Source organism: Coenobita brevimanus, chromosome 42 (assembly GCF_032717465.1).
Source record: "Coenobita brevimanus isolate Jiangsu-jjx chromosome 42, ASM3271746v2, whole genome shotgun sequence".
Lineage (NCBI taxonomy): Eukaryota > Metazoa > Arthropoda > Malacostraca > Decapoda > Coenobitidae > Coenobita > Coenobita brevimanus.
In genome coordinates this window covers 1,572,501-1,580,000 of record NC_136995.1, presented here as the reverse complement: position 1 = coordinate 1,580,000, position 7,500 = coordinate 1,572,501, and the positions used below count along the sequence as shown (strand labels likewise).

The following is a 7,500-nucleotide window of genomic DNA, read 5'->3' as shown; positions in this document are numbered from 1 at the left end:
CTCGTTGGGGTGAAAATTCGTCTGCATGAAACTTAGCGGGCTTTCTGGCCCTAACCGACGTCAAATGAGAATCCACAATAACAACAGGATTTATTTCGGCTTTCAAATTTTTAAAAGTTATCAGTTTAGATGCTCAACGAATAAATAAAGCGTTTTCAAAAATTGGTTTGTTTGATTCTGAAGGGACTGGAATTTTGGAGCGGTGTTTTGTAGCGTGTTTGGCTGCTCGCTTGACTCTGGTGGTGGGTCCGTCTGTCTACGCTTGAGTTGCGGTTCATTCACCCACCAGTAGTGTGTTTATGGACGCAGGGCAGAGTGGTCGCAGGCGGAGACATGCCCAGGACTTCCACCCTCTACCCATTTTACGCTTGAAAAAAATACCTAAAAAAAAGTTGAAAAATAAAAGGGAAGAGGAACAAAGCGAGGGGGATAAGATTTGAGTGCGTTGAGTGAGCGCGCGAAGGTGGCGAGGTGGTGCGAGGCAGGGGTTGAGTGAGACAGGCAGGGAGAGAGAGAGTGGGTGAGTGAGGTAGGGCACCGAAGCAGCCTGCCCAGAGAGTGAGATCTCCCTTCCCTCCCTCCCTACCACGTATCGATTTTTAGTGAGGGGGCAGCCATTTTAGCCCTCAGCACGCGTGGGGTAGAGCTGAGCAGACGACAGCAGCAGACATCACCACCAGAAGCAGAGTAAGCAGACGGGCACAGCAGGACGGGTGGATATCTAAGCAGGCAGGTGGATAGGCAGGCAGGAGGGTGGTGGTGCTGTGAGGTGAACACGTAAACACACTGATCGAACATATGGTTTGTTGGTGCATTTGTCTGGGCACCACTTAACACGCCGGCTGAATATACACCCACGCCCACGCTTCAAAACCTACGCCCACACTTCAAAACCCACGCCCACACTTCATAACTCACGCCCACACTTCATAACTCACGCCTACACCTCAGAAACCACGCCCACACGAGAATTCACGCCCGTCTTGGACATTTCACGCCCACGCTTGAGAAATCTTGTTTACACTTCAGAATCTATGCCCGAATCTTGAAGAAACACGCCCACATTTGAAAAACCACGCCCACATTTGCAATTTCACGCCCAGACTTATACAGCTTTCCTTACACTACAGAATACATGACTAAATTCTGAAATCTTGTACACAAACTAGAAAAATCACGCCCACACTTCAGTATCTGCGCCCACATCTTGAAACCTCACGCCCATACCTCACAATTCACGCCCACACCTGTGGTCTGAGATTCACCTACACCCACACCCACATCCATGTCCACATCCACATCTTGAAAACCCACACCCACACCTGCACCTACACCCACACATCTTGACTCTTACCTTACACTCACACCCACACCACCCACATTCACGCTTCTACACATCCACAATATAAGACCCATCCTTACCCACACCCACCCACCCACATCGTCCACGCCTTGTTACTCACACCCACATCCACACCCTCATCTCGAAATCCACCTACATCCAACCCCACCCTCGCAGTTTGATATCCATCCACACCCACAATATCAACCTAACTTACGCCCCCACCCACAGCCACAGCCACCCAGCCCCACCCACACCTGCCCAGCCTCACCCACCACCACCAGCAGGAGCGCCCACACAGGTAAGAGGATGTGTATATTGATAATTCTTAATAAGCTGACTTTACCTGACTCTACCTTGCTTTATCCAACATGGCTGTTTTCCTTTATATTCCCTTTCTTTCCCTTCCTTCCTTCCTATTCCCTTCCTTTACCTTCTTTCCTGTTCCCTTCCCCTCCCTTCCCTCCCCTTCCCTCCTTTCCCTTCCCCCCTTCCCTTTCCTTTCCTTCCTTCTATTCTCTTTTCCTCTCCTCTAATTTCCACTCTATTCCATTCATCCTTCTCCTGGTTTTCTTAGATACTTTCCTGCGCTGTCCTACTCTGTCTTGTATTGCCCTACCCTGCCCTGCATATTATCCCTTATGATACCCTGTCCTGCCATCGTTTACCTTGTCCTACCCTGCCCTACATTGTCCCGGTTTTTCTCAGTACTGCCCTACTCTTATTATGCATTTTCCTACCTTGTCCCGCCCTGTCCTGGTGTTTCTCCGTACTGTCCTACCTTGTCCTGGTGTTTCTTCATACTGTCCTACCTGTCCTGCTCTTCAATACCCTGTCCTACCCTATCATATCTTTTCCTACCTTGTTTTCCCTTCTCCTGCCCTGCCTCACCTTGTCCTACCCTGTCCCGGTGCTTTGTCCTGCTGTGTTTTAGATTGTCCTACCCTGCCTCACCTTGTCCCACCCTGCCTCACCTTGTCCTACCCTGCCTCATCTTGTCCTACCGTGCCTCACCTTGTCCAACCCTGCCTTACCTTGTCCTACCGTGCCTCATCTTGTCCTACCGTGCCTCATCTTGTCCTGCCCTATCTTGCCTTGTCCTGCCCTGTCCTGCCACGTCTTAACCTGTCCTGCCTCATCTTGTCCTACCGTCCCTCACCTTGTCCTACCCTGCCTCATCTTGTCCTACCTTGCCTTACCTTGTCCTACCCTGCCTCACCTTGTCCTACCCTGCCTCACCTTGTCCTTCATTCTGTCCTAACTTATTCGATTCTGTTCTGCCTTGTCCTGCCCTATCTTGCCTAGTCCTGCCCTGTCCTGCCGTGCCCTGCCCAGTAAGCCGCAGCAGGGCATTAAGTACACGGAGATAAGCCCTGCCACTGACGCACACACACGTACACAAAGACACATGTATACTCAAACGCATGCACACACTCTGTACACACGCATATATATTCATGAACTGTATACACACGTAAACACGGAAACCGATGCACACGCGCACATGCATATACGCACACAAATTCAGTTTACACGCATGTACATATTTACACATGAACACGCGTACACAGTAAGGACATGTTGACACGCACCCACGAACATAATATACACAGCACACATGTAAACACACACACACACACACACACACACACACACACACACACACACACACACACACACACACACACACACACACACACACACACACATCAATATAGGGATACAGCTTACTCACACATGTACAAGCAGATCTGCGCACAAGCATATGCCGTACACACGATGGTAAACACACACATACAACGTTCACATGTATGGATTCTCACACATACACGCACACGTAAACATACATACATGAGCACATAACGTACACATATCTATATACTCTACATGCATAAAAGACATAAACAAGTACGAGTATTCTCCAACCACAAACATGTGCACACGCATACATACATACGTATAAAGTATGCATCTTTCACACACACACACACACACACACACATACCCTGAGTGCAAGGAATAATAAACACTGCCCCTAATCTTGCATACCAGGGACTTAGCCTGTTGTGGTCTGTGAGGAAGAGAATAGTGTGACAGTACCTGCAAAAACAGATATTGTAATTATCTACCTGTCTATATGTATGTATGTATGTATCGATCTATATCTATCTGTGTGTGTGTACAGTACCTATCTATATGTATGTAAGTATATCTATCTATCTCTTTATCTATCTGATCTACCTACAACAGGCGCCCAAATTCCGTAAGGGGCGGCCACAAACGAATCGCCTACTTGTCACTCTGTCACCACCTCAACTCACACACCCTCCTTTCTCATATACCTCTCCATCCTCACCCCATCCCTCCATCTCATCCTCGGTCTCCCCCTCCCCTTCCATCTCATCCTCGGCATATCCCCCTCACCCTCCATCTCATCCTTGGTCACCCCCTCCTTCCACCTCACTCACGGAATATCTCCCTTAGTTCTTTCACCTTAACTTGGCCCAGATTTTCGTCCTTATCCAGCCTATGAGTGGTAAAAAAGGGCAACATTTCATATCTTCATTCAGTCCACAGCACTTCTTCGTGACTAGCATCACCCTCTAGTGTTACTTTATCGTTTAAGCTCAACATTTCAAGATGGAGTGATCACAGTTTTGGGCTAAGCTGTTTGTGTGTGTGTGTGTGTGTGTGTGTGTGTGTGTGTGTGTATGTGTGTGTGTAACCCCGGTCTATTTGGATGAGCAGACCCATCAAACGCAGGCAAACAACCGTCCGTGCTGAACCGACCCCTTGACAAACCTTTTTCTTTATACATCAGACGGTTTTATTCAGCTTAAGTGAGATTTTTCGAACAGAAGGGGGTTACAGCTTCCATTAACACCTTCCAACCGGCTACTTATTCTTTTCCCTTGCTATCTCCAGACGATTTTATTCCGCCCGGAGAGAGACTTCCGACTGGAGGGGTTAGATACAGCCTTAACACCGTCCAACCGTGATTTATTTTTGAACTGGAGGGGTTAGATACAGCCTTAACACCATCCAACCGGTGATTTTGTCTGTCTCTCTGTCTTTGTCTCTGTCTGTCTGTCTGTCTGTCTGTCTGTCTGTCTCTCTCTCTCTCTCTCTCTCCCACGTGCTATGGGGCGGGACATTTAAAAAGTTGTTTACTATGTGTCCTTACAAGCGCTAGATCGATTTTCACCTCTCTCTCTCTCTCTCTCTCTCTCCCTTCCCCCACTCTGTCGACCCTCTCCCTTCCTTACTCTCTCCCTTACCCCCATCTCCCCCTCCCTCCCCCCCTTTCTCTTTTCTCTCTCTCCTTCACCCTCCTCCGTTCGTCTCTCTCCTTCGATTCTCTCCTCCCCCTCCCTCCCTTCTCTTTTTCTCCTCTCACCTCCCATCCTCTCTCCCTCCTTCCTCACTCCCCCTCTCCTTTTCTCTCCCTCCTTCCTCATTCCCTCCCCTCCTCCTCCCTTTTTTCCCTCCATCCCTCCCACCTTCCCTTCCTCACTGACTCTCATCCTACCTCTCTCTTTCCTTTCCTTCCTCTCTTCCTTGCTTCACTTTCCTCTTCTCTCTCTCCCTCTTCTTTCCATCACCTCTCTTCGTCTCTCTCTCTCTCTCTCTCTCTCACCCCGCGCTGAGAGAAAGTGGGCAATTTCGTGACGTTACCTCGGTCGACAAATGTTGGTAGTTTTGGTAGTAATCTTGGTGATGGTGGTAGTTGTGGTGGTTTGTGGTGATTTGTGGCGTGTCGGCGATGGTGGCAGTTGTGGTGGTGGTCGTGGTGGTGGTGGTGGTAACTGTTGTTGTTGTGGTGGTGGTGGTGGTAGTTGTGGTGATGGTGGTGGTGGTGGTGGTAGCTGTGATGATGGTGGCAGTTGTGGTGATGGAGGTGGTGGTGATGATGATGGTGGCATTTGTGTTGATTGTGGTGGTGGTAGCTGTGATGGTGGTGGCAGTTGTGGTGGTGGTGGTAGTTGTGGTGATGAAGGCAGTGGTGGTGGTGGTGGTGGTAGTTGTGGTGATAAAGGCAGTGGTGGTGGTGGTGGTGGTAGTTGTGGTAGTGGCGACGGTTGTGATAAATATAACGATCAGACAAGCATACGGAAAGATAAGTAGGTAGGTAGGTAGGCAGCAGGCATGTAAGCAGGAAGAGGTAGGTAGGTAGATTATGGGTAGGTAAGTACACAGGTAGGCTGGTAGATACAGACAAGTAGGTAGATAAGCTGTCAAGTATATAGGTAGGTAGGTAGGTAGGTAGGTTGGTAAGTAGGTGGGTAGGTAAGTAAGTAGGTAGGTAGGTGGGTAGGTAGGTAGGTGGGTAGGTAGGTAGATGGGTAGGTAGGTAGGTAGGTAAGTAGGTAGGTAGGTAGGTAGGTGGGTAGGTAGGTAGGTGGGTAGATACGCACATACTGTAGGTAGACAAGCATAGTGAGCAGGGAAGCAGAAAGCCTGACTCAACAGGAAGAGAGAGAGAGAGAGAGAGAGAGAGAGAGAGAGAGAGAGAGAGAGAGAGAGAGAGGGTGATGCAAGTGGACAGAAAATACGTAAAGAAAAATACACAAATAAATATAAGTAAAGGTAGGCAGAGAGAGAGAGAGGCAGGGAAGGGTAAGGCAGAGTTGGTGAGGCAAGGATGGAGTGAGGCAGGAGGACAGACAGTGACGAGGTAGGAAATAAGGAGAACGGGAGGCAGGAGAGGAGAGGCAGGGTGGGTGAGGCAGAGAGAGGAGGTGAGGCAGGGAGAGGGTGAGGCAGAGATGGTGACTCAGTGTAAATGCAGAGTAATGCTGAGGGTGAGGTGGTAGGCAGGAATGTTCACCACTATCACATTCATTCCACATTCTCTCTCTCTCTCTCTCTCTATCTTTCTCTCCCTCTCTCTCTCTCAATTTATGTCTAAGTACATTATCAGTTCATTACATTCATTCCATCTCAGCTAACTCCTATCAATCAGTCTATCTGTCTATATTTCTATCTATCCATCCATCCATCTATCTATCCTCTACACACCTACTAATCTATCATCTGTCTATCCATCCATCTATCTCTAGCAACCCCATCTATCTATCTATCTATCTTTGTCAACAATACCTCGTTTATTACACAATCGCTCTACATTCAGTCTGTACTTCTATCTATCGATCAATATGTACATCTATCGATCCATATATCCATCCACCTGTCTATTTATCTGTCTACCCACCTATGTATCTATCCATCGTACATTTATCTATCAGCGTATCATCATTCCACATCCACCCCTCCATATCTGTCTATCTATTACCATGTCTATCTATCTTTACCACCATAACTACCAATCTATCTAGCCCAACTGAACTATCTATTTATCTATCTATCTATCTATCTACTCGTAAGCAAAGAACTTAACACTAGAATATGGTCCTAGTCACGAAGAAGTGCTACGGAGAGGATGCAGACCCGTAGCATTGTCTTTTTTAAATTAACCAAGGAAAATACAATGCTAGTCACGAAGAAGTGCTATGGGGAGGATGTTGAGCCGCACCATGTTGTCCAGATTAACTATGGAAAATTTGGTGCTAGTCACGAAGAAGTGCTGTGGAAAGGATGCACGGCCGTAGTTTTTTTTTTTTTTTAATTAACCATGGAAAATACAATGCTAATCACGAAGAAGTGCTATGGGGAGGATGTAGAGCCGTCGCATGTGTATTCCTTAGTAACTATGGAAAATATGGTGCTAGTCACGAAGAAGTGCCATGGACAGGAAGCACAGGTGTAATACTGTCTTTTTCTGCCACTGAGCTACGAGGAATAAGCTGCAAATGGACGAAAATCTGAGCCAAGTTATGGTAAAAGGAGTATGGGCGCTCTCAGATGTGCATAAAATATTCCTATGTGTTTGAATGTGAGCCTAGTGGACTGCAGGCTGAGTTTATCCTCCTCCTGCCGCCCACCATCCTTCCTTCGGGGGATAGGGTGGGAGTTGAGGGGCGTCTGTATAACCAGGCAGCTCCCCCGCCCAGTTATAACACCACATGAAGGCGTGCTGTGATGGTAGAGTTTGGGTATGAGACAGGATGTTTGGCGTAGACTAGTTGTTGAGTGATAACAGGAACACTCTCTCTCTCTCTCTCTCTTTCTCTCTCCATCCCTACCTGTAATTATCTACC

The 7,500-nt window shown here is 47.8% G+C and overlaps 1 protein-coding gene across 1 annotated transcript in view; it reads left to right on the top strand.

Moving 5' to 3' along the window:
* The first annotated feature begins 1,525 nt into the window (after positions 1 to 1,525).
* LOC145397684 (uncharacterized) overlaps positions 1,526 to 7,500 on the top strand; it is a 53,176-nt gene continuing 47,201 nt past the window's right edge. Inside the window, exon 1 of the mRNA XM_080270724.1 lies at positions 1,526 to 1,643. The gene's annotated coding sequence lies outside the window, so the exon portion shown is untranslated. The remainder of the gene's footprint in view (positions 1,644 to 7,500) is intronic.